At 45.3% G+C, this 17,078-nt stretch overlaps 1 pseudogene across 1 annotated transcript; it reads left to right on the top strand.

Moving 5' to 3' along the window:
* Positions 1–440: 440 nt before the first annotated feature.
* On the top strand, positions 441–16,674 carry LOC143673214 (creatine kinase B-type-like; annotated as a pseudogene). Its single transcript, XR_013170253.1, has 9 exons — positions 441–460; positions 886–1,015; positions 2,232–2,297; positions 14,644–14,850; positions 14,980–15,142; positions 15,211–15,333; positions 15,758–15,881; positions 16,008–16,197; positions 16,293–16,674. The product of XR_013170253.1 is annotated as a creatine kinase B-type-like (transcript).
* The last annotated feature ends 404 nt before the right edge of the window (positions 16,675–17,078 follow it).

Here is a 17,078-nt window from a genome sequence, read left to right as displayed (position 1 = left end):
ACACGCACGCACGATTGTTTTGAGGCCGGATGCTAAACTCCGGCCAGGTAGACTGGGGACCCGCAGCCTGAGGGAAAGTTCCTGTGGGTGGACTAAGGGTGAGAGCTGGTGACTGCAGCTGGGCCTTCCTGAGGGGTCTCTGGGGTACATTTGACCAGCTGAGACCTTCACCTTTCATTCTGACTTTGGAACAAGATGGAGCTTTGGCACTTGGAGTGCTGCGGTGTTAGAGGCTGGTATCAAAGAGCCGACTCTGGGACAGGAGCGCCGTTGCCGCTGGGTGGGTGGTGCTGGGTGCCCACAGCAGGGTCCAGCCTCTCGCCCGGGGCAGTGCCTCGGCCCCTCCCTCTCCACAGCCCAGACCCACCCGAGCTTCACCTTCCAGGTGGTGCCAAAGGGGAGAGGGTGCAGGTGCTGGGGGCGGGGCCTACAGGAGCCCCATGGGGATGCCCTGTGTGGGGTGAGCCCTTTGGCTGGCCCCAAGAGGCTGGCTCGGGGTGGGCCATGGCAGGTGGCCGTGGGTCGGGGCGGAGTCGCAGGCCCAGGGGGTGGGCTGTGTCCTGGACGCCCCCTCTCCAAGGTCAGACCCCCATCCCATCAGTGTTTCCCAGGCCGAGTTCGTTGAGGGAGAACTTCCTCTCCTCCCCCTTACCCAAGGGGTCTCCCCGTGCTCCAGGCACAGCGTAGTCGGGGATCCGGAAACGGGGTAGGGGAGGTCCTGGGCGGCAGCTCCACGACCCTTTGTGTCCAGTGGCTTAAGTGCACTGGGAGAAGCCCACGGGTGACAGTGGGTGTTGGGGAAGTGCACGCTGCTTGGAGCTGAGAATGGGGAGCCTCTTCCTTCCGCATAGAGCCCGTGAAATGCGTCTCCCTGCATTGATATAGGCTCCCGGGGGAGGGGACACCACGGGGAGAGACAGACAGACTTGGCCAGCTGTGCCTGGGTGGGGGCTCTGGGGAGGTACCTGGGAAGCAGCCCCTCCAGCTTCTCACCTTTGGGGAGCCAGACCTGCAGGTGAGTCTGCCCCACCCCCAGGGAAGGGGCCAGCTACTGCCCAGGTTTTTTTTTTTTTATTTAGTTTTTGTTAGAACAGCTTTACTGAGATGGCTCACATACTGTACAGTTCACCCACCTAACTGCTAACCTATTTTATTTCTGCCTCTGTGGGTTTGCCTATCCTGTGTGTTTCCCATAAATCAAATCCCACACTATGAGATCTTTTGTGACTGGCTGCTTTCAAGGGTCACAACGAGCATCAGTGCTCACTCCGTTTTATGGCTGAGGAATATCCCATTGCATGGATGGGCCACTTTTTGTTTATCCAAACATGGCTGTTGGGGCCTTGGGCTGTTCCCATGTTGGCTGTTAAGATTAAAGCTGCAGGGAGCATTCCTGAATGCAACGTTGTCTGTGGCATCTGCTTCCCATTCTCTTGGGTACACACCTGGAGCGGCATTGCTGGATCAAATGGTCATTCCATGTTTAACCTTTGGAGGAACTGACTGTTTTCCAAAGTCACTGGACTATTTTACATTCCCACCAGCAGTGTCTGAGGCTCCAGTTTCTCTGCATCCTTGTTATCACTTGTGTCATTTGTCTTTTTGGTTATATCCATTCTGGGAGGTATGAAGTGGTATCTCACTGTGGTTAGATTTGCCTTCCTGAGGGTTACTGAAGTTGAACATCTTTTCAAGTGCTATAGGCCATGTATGTCTCTTCCTTGGAGAAGTCCACATCCACGGTCTACTTTAAAATTTGAATTGCCTTTTTATTCTTGAGTTGTAAGAGTTTTTTATTTTAGATACAAGTCCCTTGTCAGATATATAATTTGCAAAAAATTTATCTCACTCTGTATGTTGTCTTTTCATTTTCTGGGAGGAGCTATTTGAAACATGAGGATTATTAATTTAATGAAGTACGATATATTTTTACTCATGCCTTTGGTGTCATAGCTGGGGTGGTACTGCCTACTACAAGGTCATGAAGGCTTGCAGCTGTGCTTTCTTCTAAAGATTTTATAATTTCTGCTCCTACGTTTAGGGCTTGGGTCCATTTGAGTTACTGTTTATGCACAGTGAAGAAGGGGACAGAATTCATTCTTTTGTATGTGGATCTCCAGGTATCCCAGCACCGTTTGTTGAAGAGACTCATCTTTCTCCATTGAGTTGTCCTCTTGGAAATAAGAAGGCTTGTTTCCAGACTCGCAGTGCCGTGGCCTGGGTGTTTGCAGCCACCCTCGGACCAGCACTGCCTGCTCCAGTCACTGTGCCCTGGGAGCAGGGCTCAGCGTCAGGAGGTGAGTCCTCAGCTCAGCTCTTCTGTTTCAGGCTCTTCTGGGTCCTTGAATTTCCCTGAGTCTCAGGACTGTCATGTTGGTTTCTTCGGAAACTGAATCTTGAAGGGGGCAGTGGTAGTGGCCATGGGGAGCCCCCAGGTTATTGCTCTGCTTCCTTATGCATGTTCTCTTTTCTCCTCTTTACTGCTGTTTCCTTTCTTTTCTTTCGTCCTTTTGCATTAAGTGAATATTTCCTAGTGTAATATTTTAATTCCTTTTTTTTTCACTGTTTTTTAGTTTTCTTAGTGGTTGCTTTCAGGCTTACCATATACATCTTATCAGAAACTACTTCAGATTTTATTAATTTAACTCCCCTGTGATACAGAAATGTTCCTGTTCTGTAGGTACTGTGTCCTCGCTTTTTGTGCTGCTACAGTTGCAATATTCCATGTGTATATGCCACATGCCTGGTGATACTTTGTTACAGTGTCATTTATGTCTGAAAAGGCTGAGAAAATGGGTGTACATATGTATTTATGGAGTTTGTCCTGTTAACCTCCTTGCTTCCCCTTTCTGCTTCTCTTCCTTCATTTTTATGGATTTGGGTCACTGTCTGGACTGCCTTTATTGTCAGATATATTACATTTCTGTATGCTATTGGACCCACAATACAATTTTTTTACTATTTTTGTAAAAAAATGTAATTATGGTAACGTACATGCCACATAAAATCCTCTTGCTTTAACCGCTTTTGAGCATACAGTTTGGTAGTTACCACCAGCACCTCCTGCTTCCTGAACTCCTACCACCCCAGCAGCCCCCTGGCACCCATTCATCAGGAGCACCCCTCCCCACCCAGAACCTGTCGTCTTTCTGCCTCTATGAGTCACACATTCTAGTTATGTCATGTCAGTGAAATCAGACTAGATCTGTCCTCTTGTGCCGGCTTCAGTCACTCAGTGTCCTGCCTGCCAAGGCTCCCCGGGGTGGGGACAGAGCTGCTGCCTGGCCTGAGTCTGTGCTATGGCGGGCTCAGGCCACCCTGTCCGCCCCAACCCCGGGGATACCTGGGTCACTTGGCCTTTTACCTGTTGTGGGTGTCGCTGGATGGGTGTCTGTCCCTCTTGTCAGTTCTTTTGGTATACAATTGCTTTTAAAATCAGTTGAGTGCAGAAAGGAGAAAAGCGCATCTTCCTGCTTTTCTGACCCCTCTTACCAAAGAACTTTTTGAGTATTTTTGTTTGTTTGTTCTTCCTCATGCAAAAACATTTTTTAAATTTGTACATTTAGTCACTATCATTATACACTCTAGGCATTCCTAGATTATACCATCTCAATTTTTATCGTCTATCTTTCTTTGTGATTTCATTTATGCCCCAGCCCTCCTCCATCATTCTCATATGCAGCTTCATTCAGTGTTTTAACATAATTGTATTACAGTTAGGTAATATTGTGCTGTCCATTTCTGAGTTTTTATATTCAGTCCTGTTGCACAATCTGTATCCCTTCAGCTCCAATTACCCAGTATCTTACCCTATTTCTATTTCTTGATGGTCCCTATTACCAAGGAAATATTCCAAGTTTATTCACTAATGTCAGATCATATCAGTGAGACCATACAGTATTTGTCCTTTTGTTTCTGGCTAATTACACTCAGCATAATGTCCTTAAGGTCCATTCATGTTGTTACATACTTTATAACTTTTTCTGTCTTACAGCTGCATAGTATTCCATCTTATGTAAATGTCACAGTTTGTTTAGCCAACTGTCTGTTGATGGACATTTTGGTTGTTTCCATCTCTTGGTAATTGTTAATAATGCTGCTATAAACATTGGTGTGTAAATGTCCATTTGTGTCCTTGGCCTCGTGTCCTTTCAGTGGAGACAGCATATAGATGGGTCCTGTTTTTTAATCCATTCTGCCAGAGTATGTCTTTTGATTGGAGAGTTTAATCCATTAACATTCAGTGTTATTACTACATGGGTAGTACTTTCTTCTACTATTTTGCCTTCTGGATTTTATATGTCGTATCTAATTTTCCTTCTTTTTACTTTTACTCATAGTTTTCCTTTCTACACTCTTCTCCACACCTCTCTCTTCTATCTTCATATCTGTCTCTAGTGTTCCCTTTAGTATTTCTTGCAGAGCTGGTCTCTTGGTCACAAATTCTCTCAGTGATTTTTGTCTGAAAATGTTTTAATTTCTCCCTCATTTTTGAAGGACAATTTTGCTGGATATAGAATTCTTGGATGGCAGTTTTTCTCTTTTAATAATTTAAATATATTATCCCACTGTCTTCTCACCTCCATGGTTTCTGCTGAGAGATCTGCGCATAGTCTTATTGGGTTTCCCTTGTATGTGATGGATTGCTCTTCTCTTGCTGCTTTCAAGATCCTTTCTTTCTCTTTGACCTCTGACATTCTGATTATTAAATGTCTTGGAGTATGTCTATTTGGATCTATTCTCTTTGGGGTACGCTGCACTTCTAGGATCTGTAACTTTAAGTCTTTCATAAGAGTTGGGAAATTTTCAGTGATAATTTCCACCATTAGTTTTTCTCCTCCTTTTCCCTTCTCTTCTCCTTCTGGGACACCCACAACACGTATATTCGGGCGCTTCATATTGTCTTTCAATTCCCTGAGTCTCTGCTCATATTTTTCCATTTTTTTCCCTATAGTTTCTGTTTCTTGTTGGATTTCAGATGTTCCGTCCTCCAGTTCAGAAATCCTAGGTTCTGTCTCTCGAAATCTACCATTGTAGGTTTCCATTGTTTTTTTTCATCTCTTCTACTGTGTCTTTCATTCCCATAAGTTCGGTGATTTGTTTTTTCAGACTTTCAGTTTCTTCTTTTTGTTCTTTCCTTGCCTTCTTTATGTCCTCCCTCAATTCATTGATTTGGTTTTTGATGAGGTTTTCCATGTCTGTTCATACATTCTGAATTAATTGTTTCAGCTCCTGTATGTCATGTGAATTGTTGGTTTGTTCCTTTGACTGGGCCATATCTTCAATTTTCCTAGTGTGATTTGTTATTTTTTGCTGACATCTAGGCATTTAATTACCTTAATTAGTTTATTCTGGAGATTGCTTTCACTTCTTTTATCTAGGGTTTTCTTGCTGGATGAGTTTGTTGTCTGTCTGTTCTTTGACTTTCCGTTCAGCTTTATCTGGACCTTTAGCTTAAGTTTTGTTTAACAGAGGAGAATTTTTCAGTTCTTGTTTTCTTGCTTCTTGCCCTGCTTGTGTGGTGCCTTTCCCCTCCACACACTTAGGAGGGTCTACTTAGATATTATAGACCCCAGCCAGATTTTCCCAGACCAAACTGGCCTCCTATCAGGAGGAAAGAGTGACCTGTGTCAGTTTTCCCTGAGGGTGAGACCCAGCAGGTTGAAAGACTTTCCTGTGAAGTCTCTGGACTCTGTTTTTCTTATCCTGCCCAGTATGTGGCACTTGTCTGACTGCAGTCCCACCAGCATAAGATGATGTGGTAACTTTAACTTTGGCAGACTCTCCCTGCTTGGGGTGTGGTGGAGACAGAGGAGAGGTTGTAGGCTGGTTTTAATGGCTTCAAATTACCAAGCCCTGGTGTCTGAATTTCTTGATGGAGAGATTCCACCTGGGTGGGGCTTCACCCCTCCCCTGGGGAAGGCACAGGCTCCAGATAAGCCCCCAAAAGAGCTCACTTCTGCCTATGCCTGGGGCAGCTGCAGCCTGAAAAGTCCTGCCACTGTATCCAGAGGCAGTCAAGCCTTTGTAGATACACAGCCACAAAAACCTGTTTCCTTCTTTTTTTTTCCCCCTTTTTCTGTCAGTCCTACCCCCTTGGCACCAGGGCAAAAATGAGCAACCTCTGTTTTGATCAGGTTCACCTAAGCTGGGGGCCAATTTTTAGTAGTCAGAATTTGTTCATTAGTTCCACAATTGGCGTTTGATTGTGCCCAGTCCCTGCTGCTGGTAAAGTCCTTTCCTTTCCTCTCCAGGAAGTGGCCTGTGGGGGAGGGGTGCTGGCCGCGGCAGCTTTGGGAACTCACGGTTCTAGGGGGTGCTCACAGCTGGTCCAGCTGGTCCAGACTGGGTTATGCTGTGCGTCTGGTCACTGACATGGCCCCAGGAGCTGTTCTGTACTGTTTCTGCTTATTTAGTAGTTCTTCTGGAGGACGAACTGAAATGTGCACATTGTGAAGCCACCATCTTGACCCGGAGGCTAAAACTCACTCTTAACTCTACATGAGTAGAGTTAAGTAGAGCCCCACCCAGGTGGAATCTCTCCATCAAGGAATTCAGACACCAGTGTTGAGAAACTATCAGAAACTGGAGAAGACTAAAAGAGACATGATAACTAAATGCAATTTCGGATTCTCAACTGGATCCTAGAACAGAAAAAGAACTATGGAGAAAAATTAGTGAAATTCAAAAATAAGGTCTGCAGCTATCATTAATAGGATAGCAATGTTAATTTCCAGGTTTTTAGAACCATGCCATGGTTACATAAGTTTTTAACATTAGAGGAAGCTGAGTGAAAGTTAAGTATGACATCTGTATTATACGTTTTGTAATTTTTCTGTAAGCTTAAAATTATTTCAAAATTAAAAGTTAAAGAAAGAACGAAACAAAAGGTGTGGAGTTTATCTTACTAAATACTAAGCCAGAGTAATTAAAAAGAAAACTGTGGTATTGGCATAAGAATAGAAAAAAGGGGAAAAAAAACCAACACAAAGATCAATGTAACAGAATGCAAATCTAAAAGATGAATATGTGGAAACGTAAGATATAATGATGAAATCATATAAAGCATTAGGGAAAGGACGAACTGCTGAGTAGCTAGCAGGAGGAAAACTGGTTCACTGCATCAGCCTGTGAAGGAAAGGAAAAAAGGAAAACAAAACAGGATCCCTACCTATGGACCATATGAAAATGTGGGTGCAGTCTAGAGGAATTAAACTACTGGTGAAAGGTAAAATTATAAAAGGTTAACATAAAGAAATGTAAAAGAATACCCCTGTGGACCAGATCAAGAAGAACTATTTAAGGCAAAACTTTAAAAGCACAAACATAGGGGAAAAAATTATATTGATTATATCAAAATTAAGGATTTCTTTCAATGAAGGGCATGATGAAAAGATGACAGAATAGAAGATATCTGTACTGTCTAAAACCTACAACAGAATAATGTCTAGAAAAGCAAGAAATACCTAAAAATCAACAAGAAAAAGGGAGCACACCAACAGAAAAATGGACAAAGGAAAAACAAATAATTTACAGACGAGAATACCCTACAAGCCAAGGAATATATAAGGGATACTAAAAATCAAAGAAATACAAGTTGAAGCAAAAATGAGGTATCATCATATTAATGTGGATTACGTTGGGAAAATATCAGAAAACTGGGTAATGCTACATGGTAGCAGGCACAGGGGGATAACAAATACCCTCGTGCACTACCGATGATCCAACCATCTAGAAGAACAATCTGACACTTGCTTGTATTTCCTGTGATATAGCAATTCCACTACTAGATACACATCCCAAAGAAATTCTTAAACAGGGGACATGCATGAAGGTGTTCACCGTGGCATTTTTTTTATGGCAGCAGGGAGTAGGAGGCAACCTAGATGCCCACTCCTAGGGAATGGATAGCTACAATGTGGTAGATGCACAACACATAGTGCTATACACACACAGAAACAGGGATGATTCCTAAAAACATAGTCATTAGTACAACAGAATGAAACATATACAAATACATCAAGTACCAAACACACCAAAACACACTCTGTAAGAACACATAATGTAGTAAACCGTAGAGCGATGACTATCTAGGAGCCAGAGGAATGACACGATGATTAACAGGAATAAGTAAAATGAGAATGGCCTCAAGTCGGCTTAAGATGATAATGTGGCTAATGTGGGCTTTTGTACTTGCGTTTACTTACACACACACACACACACACACACACACACGAATAAACGGAAAAGGGAATGCTGCTACAAAAAGGAACAAAGTTGTCAGGAATGCAACGCTGTGAAAGAACCTATGGGACATTCAAAGAGGCAAAATGAGCCAGAAACAAAAGAGCAATTATTGCATGGTCTCCTTTAGAAAATGCTTATAAGAAAACAGGGGCCTAGATTGTAAGCTCTTCTAGCAGTCACATTTAGTCTGGACTGGTAATTATTATTTCTGGATTTTGAGAGGCTGTTTATATACATACAACCTGGAATTCAGAGATAGGAAGGAAGCTGATCAGGCTGGGATTAAGGTAATTCAGAATGCAGGGGTAAGGAAGACATTGTCTATATTTTAGAATCTCATCTACTCCTTGAGACCAAAAGAAGAAAGGTTTATTTTGTCCAGAACCTAAATTTTCTGTAGCACCTAATCTAACTTAATCTGTCTGGATAGTTCACTTAAACAATTCAAACAAAGGGAGCCCAGAATAAGACTGAGGGCCTTTAATCCTATAGAGCTTAATGTAATGCCTGGATATATCCCAAAGTATATTAAGCAGACAATCAAAAAATATTGGCAAAGTCCCTTGATGGATAGGAGAAAAAACATGGAACTATTAAACTTTACCAATTCCCAGTCCAGTCACTTCCCAAAAAGAAACAAACAAACAGAAATTCAACAAATGATGCTATAATAACAGGATACTCACATGGAAAATGGAAAAATAATGAAATGTGACCCCACCATACAGCATACAAAGAAAAAAGACTGTGAAACAAATTCTGAGGGAAAAGGATTTTCAGTCTAGAATTCTACATACAACCAAATATCAACCAAGACTGAAGATAGAAGAAAGACATGAAAAGAATTAAGAATGAACCAAGAAAGTGGAGGACTTGAGACATGAGATAGAAACAGAGAATCCAACATGAGAGGCAAAGGGAATCCCCAGGAAGAGGATAAAGGGAGATCCCAGGGTGACTCTGATAGAGTAGGCCTGGCAGCCAAGTCCAAAAAGATAAAAGTAAACAAATACCTGATGTGATCAGAATAAAGAGGAAATTTAGAAAATGGGAGAACTTGAGGATAAATTAATGGTAAGCCATAAAAATATAAGCAAATCAAAATATCCATAACTCCAAAAAGAACACAAAGCTGTGCAAAGAAGGAAAAGTAATCATGACACACTACACAACTCAGCTATGAACAGCTTCTATCTATATAGTCATAATAATGTAAAAACTGAACAATGATTGTATTAGTTAGGGTTCTCTAGAGAAACAGAATCAACAGGGAACACTCGCAAATATAAAATTTATTAAAATGTCTCACATGACCACAGAAACGCAGAGTCCAAAATCCACAGGGCAGTCTGTGAAGCCAACGTATGCATTTTTTTCTGTTTTCTTTTTATTTCTTTTTCTGAATAGATGCAAATGTTCCAAGAAATGATCATGATGATGAATATGCAACTATGTGATGATATTGTGAATTACTGATTATATATGTAGAACAGAATGATCAAAAATTAAAAAAAAAATTCTTTGCATCAAAGGACTTTATCATGAAAGCAAAAAGACAACCCACAGACAGAAATCCTAGAATGAGCTGGGACTCAGCATCAAGGATTGAGAAAGCCTTCTCGACTGAAAGAGGGAAGAGAGAAATGAGACAAAATGAAGTGTCAGTGGCTGAGAGATTTCAAATAGAGTAGAGAGGTTATCCTGGAGGTTATTCTTAGGCATTACGTAGATAAACCCTTCTTAGTTTAAGGTGTATTAGGAGGTTAGAGGGAAGAGCTTGGAACTGTAGAGCTGTGTTCCAGTAGCCATGTTTCTTTAAGATGATCATATAATGATATAGCTTTCACAAAATGATTGTATGATTGTGAAAACCTTGCTCTGATGCTGCTTCTGTCTACAGTATGGACAAATGAGTAAAAAATATGGATTAAAACTAAATAAATAATGGGGGAACAAATGTTAAAATAAATCGAGGAGAGGGACATAGTGATCAATGAGAGGGAGGGGCAAGGGGTATGGTATGTATACGAGTTTTTTCTTTTTATTTCTTTTTCTGGAGTGATGTAAATCTTCTGAGAAATGATCATGGTGATGAATATACAAGTATGTGATGATATTGTGAGCCACTGATTGCACACCAAGTATGGAATGTTCATACATTAAGAATGTTTGCATTGTATGTTGATCGATTTTATTAATAAAAATTTTTTTAAAAAGACCACCCATAGAATGGGAGAAGATACTTGGAAATCACATATCTCATGGGAGTTTAATGATATAAAGAAATCTCACAACTCAAAAACAAAGACAAACAATTCAATTTAAAAAAATGGGCAAGGGCAGTAGCCAGCCGACCAGGCTATGTGACGTTTCCACAGTACCTACTCACAGCCTTGGGACTGGTCTCCCTCCTCTCCCACTCTGGGCAGCATTGAGGGGAGAGCACACACAAGGAGTAGAGGGGATTCTCTCCTGGCCTCTGGCCGACTACCAGCGTAGCTGTGGTGTGCGTAAGCCCAGAGGCTCTCCCTGTACCTGATGGGTGGATACCCAGGAACTCGGCCTTCCGGCTGATCCCATCTCAGGCAGCTCTGAAGCATCAGCGGGCAGTACCACGTATTATGGAAAATTGCAGCTGGTGTTGTGATCACTGCAGTGGCCTCAAGTCTCCGAGCCCTGCACCCCCATTGTAGGGTTGCAGGCAGCCAGCTTACCAGCACCAGAGCCTCAGTACCAGTGCCTTTGCCCAGGACCAGCGACTGAGTGAAGTGAGACGTACTCAGTAGTCAGCAAACTAGAGATTCACAGGACTGAATCCAAACTGTCAAAGGAAGAGGGCTTTATATTTATAGTGCACAATGCAAATGTTTTATTTGCTTTCTTACCTCGTTTAAGTTCTCCCTTGAAATTGTCCTCATCTTGTCAACCCCTAAAATGATATCCCTTTGTTTTGAATGGTTTTTCACTAAACTGATTAAGTTGTCCAACAGTTTTCAGTAGGTCCCAGTTTGTAAATTATCGGAAGTCTTTGTCTTCCATGCTACATGAATTGAGAGTTACCTACTAACTGGGTCTTGATGCCTTTGATCACAGAAATATATTATCCCTCGAAGACAATTAGGTCCTTAATGAGATAACAATTAAATCCTGCACAGGTGTTCAGTAAATATTTAGCCCCCTTCTTCCTGAAATTTTATTCAACCAAGTCTGTACCAACCTTACCTTATTCTCCCAGTACAGTAGTCACCATGCTTGATAGTGGCCCACATGTCATCCATATGTTTTTTCCTCATTGGAGGCAGCTGAGAATAGAATATTGCTGATTGTTGGTACATACTAAAGACCTACAAAATGACTATCACTCCAGCTATTAACTCTAGCCTCCTTGTAGTTTCCTGGTCTGGTATTAAACCACAGAATGCTATTTACAGTGTCATTCAGCAGAATCAGTTGCATTCTCTGCCATTTAAGTGAGACTGACAAGGCTCTGGACTAGAAGGTACAAATAATCTTCATCACCCCCTAGTCATTTTTTTTTAATTTTTTTTTTATTAATCAAAAAAAAGAAAAGAAATTAACACAACATTTAGAAATCATTCCATTCTACACATGCACTCAGTAATTCTTAGTATCATCACATAGATGTATGATCATCATTTCTTAGTACAGTTGCATCGATTTAGGAAAAGAACTAGCAAAACAGCAGAAAAAGATATAGAATGTTAATATAGAGAAGAGAATTAAAATAATAATACTAATAAAATATATATATATATATATAAAAAGGAAAAAGAAAAAAACAAAAACAAAAGATACAAACAAACAAACAAAAAACCATATTTCAGGTGCAGCTTCATTCAGTGTTCCAACATAGTTACATTACACTTAGGTATTATTGTGCTGTCCATTTTTGAGTTTTTGTATCTAGTCCTGTTGCACAGTCTGTATCCCTTCAGCTCCAATTACCCATTATCTTACCCTGTTTCTAACTCCTGCTGGTCTCTGTTACCAATGATATATTCCAAGCTGATTCTCGAATGTCGGTTCACATCAGTGGGACCATACAGTATTTGTCCTTTAGTTTTTGGCTAGACTCACTCAGCATAATGTTCTCTAGGTCCATCCATGTTATTACATGCTTCATAAGTTTAGTCTGTCTTAAAGCTGCATAATATTCCATCGTAGGTATACGCCACAGTTTGTTTAGCCACTCGTCTGTTGATGGACATTTTGGCTGTTTCCATCTCTTTGCAATTGTAGATAATGCTGCTATAAACACTGGTGTGCAAATGTCCATCTGTGTCTTTGCCCTTAAGTCCTTTGAGTAGATACCTAGCAGTGGTATTGCTGGGTCGTAATCCATTCTGCCATTCTATGTCTTTTGATTGGGAAATTTAGTCCATTAACTTTTAGTGTTATTACTGTTTGGATAATATTTTCCTCTACCATTTTGGCTTTTGTATTATATATATCATATCTGATTTTCCTTCTTTCTACACTTTATTCCATACCTCTCTCTTCTGTCTTTTCGTATCTGACTCTAGTGCTCCCTTTAGTATTTCTTGCAGAGCTGGTCTCTTGGTCACAAGTTCTCTCAGTGACTTTTTGTCTATAAATGTTTTAATTTCTCCCTGATTTTTGAAGGACAATTTTGCTGGATATAGAAGTCTTGGTTGGCAGTATTTCTCTTTTAGTAATTTAAATATATCATCCCACTGTCTTCTAGCTTCCATGGTTTCTTCTGAGTAATCTACACATAGTCTTATTGGGTTTCCCTTGTATGTGACAGATTGTTTTTCTCTTGCTGCTTTCAAGATCCTCTCTTTCTCTTTGACCTCTGACATTCTAACTAGTAAGTGTCTTGGAGAATGCCTATTTGGGTCTATTCTCTTTGGGGTGCGCTGTACTTCTTGGATCTGTAAATTTAGGTCTTTCATAAAGTTGGGAAATTTTCAGTGATAATTTCTTCCATTAGTTTTTCTCCTCCTTTTCCCTTCTCTTCTCCTTCTGGGACACCCACAACACGTATATTTGTGCGCTTCATATTGTCATTCAGTTCCCTGATCCCCTGCTCAAGTTTTTCCATTGTTTTCCCTCTAGTTTCTGTTTGTTTTTGGAATTCAGATGTTCCATCCTCCAGTTCACTAATTGTAGCTTCTGTCTCTTTAGATCTACCATTGTAGGTATCCATTGTTTTTTCCATTTTTTCTTCTTTGTCCTTCACTCCCATAAGTTCTGTGATTTGTTTTTTCATATTTTCTATTTCTTCTTTTTGTTCAGCCCATGTCTTCTTCATGTCCTCCCTCAATTTATTGATTTGGTTTTCGAAGAGGTTTTCCATTTCTGTTCGTATATTCAGCATTAGTTGTCTCAGCTCCTGTATCTCATTTGAACTATTGGTTTGTTCCTTTGACTGGGCCGTATCTTCAATTTTCCGAGCGTCATCCATTATTTTCTGCTGGTGTCTGGGCATTTGATCAGATTTCCCTGGGTGTGGGACCTGGCTGGTTGAAAGGTTTTTCTGTGAAAATCTCTGGGCTGTTTTTCTTTTCCTGTCCAGTAGGTGGCGCTCGTGGCGCTCGTGTGTCTGCGGGGTCCACCAGTAAAAGATGCTGTGGCTCCTTTAACTTGCCAATCCGAATCTCGCAGTCGGCCCGGGAAACTGCGCGTGGAGGGGGGGGTCGCTGGCCGCCGCGGCTTGGGGGAGTGCCGGTCCAAATTGCCCAGCTGGCCCGAGACGCCAAGCGTGGCGGGAGGGCCCCGCTCTCCAACGTTCCCAGTCAGACCGGGGAGCCATGTGCGTGGAGGGGACCCCAGTCGCCAGCCGCCCCAGCCGGGAAAACGCGCACCCCTCGGGTATCTCACCACAGCGGATTCTCCCTGCCTGTTCAGCCGTTCCAGAATGGGGTACGCTGTCTTTTTGGTCTCTGTCGTGGCTCCGGGAGCTGTTTCGTATTGTTTCTGTTTCTTTAGTTGCTGTTCTGGAGGAGGAACTAAGACCCGCGCGTCTTACTAAGCCGCCATCTTCTCCGGAAGTCCTCCCTAGTCATTTTTATGAGGAAAAAACAAAGGTAAACCAAAGAAAAAGTATGTTGCATTTCCTTTAGGCTTGCTAGCTGATTTCCTGTATAGTACTCTGATCATATATTAGAATTACATCCTAACTCAAATATATGAATTCTTCCAAATTTTAGGATTTGTCCCTAATTAAAAAGGCTTCTCTGGGTCATTATATCCATGAAACAAAAACTGACGGGGGTCTTGGGTTACACCGGCTCCCCGGCCTCCGGCGCCGCAGACCTGACGGGGGGTGGTCGTGTCCCGGGGGAGGGGGAGGCCGGGATCGCGCGCCCTGGAGGTGCACCGGATCCCCGCTGACCCCGCGTCTCTCCGCAGCCCGCCGCTGCCGCCATACCCTTCTCTAACAGCCACCACGCGCTGAAGCTATGCTTCCAGGCCAAGACGAGTTCCCGGACTTGAGCGGCCACAACAACCACGTGGCCAAGGTGCTGACCCCTGAGCTGTACGCCGAGCTGCGCGCCAAGTGCACGCCCAGCGGCTTCTCGCTGGATGACGTCATCCAGACCGGCGTGGACAACCCTGGTGCGTGCACCCCTGGGACAGGGTCTCGGTGCCCCACCCCAGACACCCCTTGGGCAGGGTCCTGCTCAGCGGCTCAGGCTGGCCTGGCAGTGACGTCAGTGTCCCCATTCCGCGGCCCCCTCCCCCCAGGCCACCCGTACATCATGACCGTGGGCTGCGTGGCGGGCGATGAGGAATCGTAGGACGTGTTCAAGGACCTCTTCGACCCCATCATCGAGGACCGGCACGGGGGCTACAAGCCCTGCGACGAGCACAAGACCAACTTGAACCCGGAGAACCTGCAGGTGCGGGGGCACGGCGGCACGGGTCCAGCGGGTCGGGGCGGGGGTTCTCGGGCGCTCACCCCCGCTTCGCCCCCAGGGCGGCGCTGACCTGGATTCCAACTACCGCTCGCAGTCTCCACGGCTTCTGCCTCCCCCCGCACTGCAGCCGCGGGGAGCGCCGCGCCATCGAGAAGCTGGCAGTGGAAGGGAGGGGACCCAGGTCGGCGGGCCACCGGGGGCCGCTCTGGGTCCCACCCCGGATTGTTGACGGGTCACCCGAGCCGCCGCCGCGCTCTTATCTGCGCGTGCCTGGGTCCGGTTTCCCGGAGGGCGGGCGGCCCAGGCAGCGCGCCCCCTCGCTGCCCACCGAGGTCTGCGGCCCAGAGAGGGCGGGCCAGTACCAAAGGCCACACAGTAGACTATTGATTGCTTGCTGGGCTGGAGCTGAGTGCTCTTTGTTTCATTCCCTCTCTGAGCTGTACCCCCAGGGCTGCTGGGGCTGGGGTCTTGGGAGGAGCCCACACTCCTGGGTATCCCCTGTCTGAGGGGGAGGTCTGGGGGGATGCTGTAGGGTTTTTCCTGGATGTGCCCTGAGGCCGCAGCCTAGGGAGGAGCTGGACCCCGGCTGTGTCTCCTCCCCACAGGCACAATGACAATAAGACTTTCCTGGTGTGGATCAACGAGGAGGACCACCTGCGGGTCATCTCCATGCAGAAGGGGGGCAACATGAGGGAGGTCTTCACCTGCTTCTGCAATGGCCTCACCCAGGTGCTGCCCCGAGCATGGGCTCATGCCATGGGGGAGTCTGTGCCAGGGGGACCCAGGCCAGGGCCCGGCCACTCCCGAGGGTAGGCTCAGCCTGGCCTCCCCTCATACCGTCTTTTCCACCTCCAGATTGAAACACCTTTCAAGTCTAAGAACTATGAATTCATGCGGAACCGCCACCTGGGCTACATCCTCACCTGCCCATCCAACCTGGGGACAGGGCTGCGGGCAGGTGTGCACATCAAGCTGCCGCACCTGGGCAAGCACGAGAAGTTCTCGGAGGTGCTCAAGCGGCTGCGGCTTCAGAAGCGAGGCACAGGTGAGGGGAGGGCAGGAGAGGGGGATCTGCAGGCCCACTAGGGGCAGCCCCACCCCAGCCCCCACCTCCCCTCCAATCACCTCACTGCTCTCCAGGGGGCGTGGACACCGCTGCCGTGGGTGGGCTCTTCGACGTCTCCAATGCGGACCGCCTGGGCTTCTCGGAGGTGGAGCTGGTGCAGATGGTGGTGGATGGGGTGAAGCTCCTCATCGAGATGGAGCGGCGGCTGGAGCAGGGCCAGCCCATCGACGACCTGATGCCTGCCCAGAAGTGAAGCCTGGCCTGCCCCTGCCACCAGCCCTGCCGCTTCCGAACTTACTGCCTGGGCAGTGCCTGCCCGTGCCCCTGGTGCTCCCCGCCTGACGGCCGAGCCCCTAACCTTGCTGTAGAGACTTCTGTCACCCATGGTAGAGTTTATTTTTTTGATGGCTAAGATGTTGCTGATGCTGAAATAAACTAGGTATTTGGCCTGCTCTACGTCTCCGAGTGGAGCCTCCCTGTTCCCAGGGGCCTGGAGGTCAGACTGGGGGTCCCTGTCCTGAGTCTGCCAATTTTCACTTTTCCCTGCCATTTGCTACCAGTTCTGCTTCAGTTTTCCCTAAGATGGGACAGTAGCCAAGAGGGAGCCAGAAGCGAGCCCACTGAACCCTATTCCGCGGTGGGCCAGTGGGGCAGGGGCCTGGGGAGAGGGAGCAGCCCCAGGGGCGGCTGAGCCACGTGAGCCACGTGTGCAGCTCAGGGCACTAGCTCAACTCTGTCCAGCAGGGGAGGCCAGACAGGAAGGGCTGTGAGGGAGGGTAGGGCAGGAACCCAGAAACCTGAGGCCTTTCTGTTCCCTCCCTGCCAGTCCCCTCAGCCCTGTTCCTACTCCCGTCTCCCTG

This window comes from Tamandua tetradactyla, unplaced genomic scaffold, assembly GCF_023851605.1.
Source record: "Tamandua tetradactyla isolate mTamTet1 unplaced genomic scaffold, mTamTet1.pri scaffold_201_ctg1, whole genome shotgun sequence".
Classification (NCBI taxonomy): Eukaryota; Metazoa; Chordata; class Mammalia; order Pilosa; family Myrmecophagidae; genus Tamandua; species Tamandua tetradactyla.
Note: the sequence above shows the minus strand (reverse complement) of the source record. Positions and strands in the feature narration are given on the sequence as shown.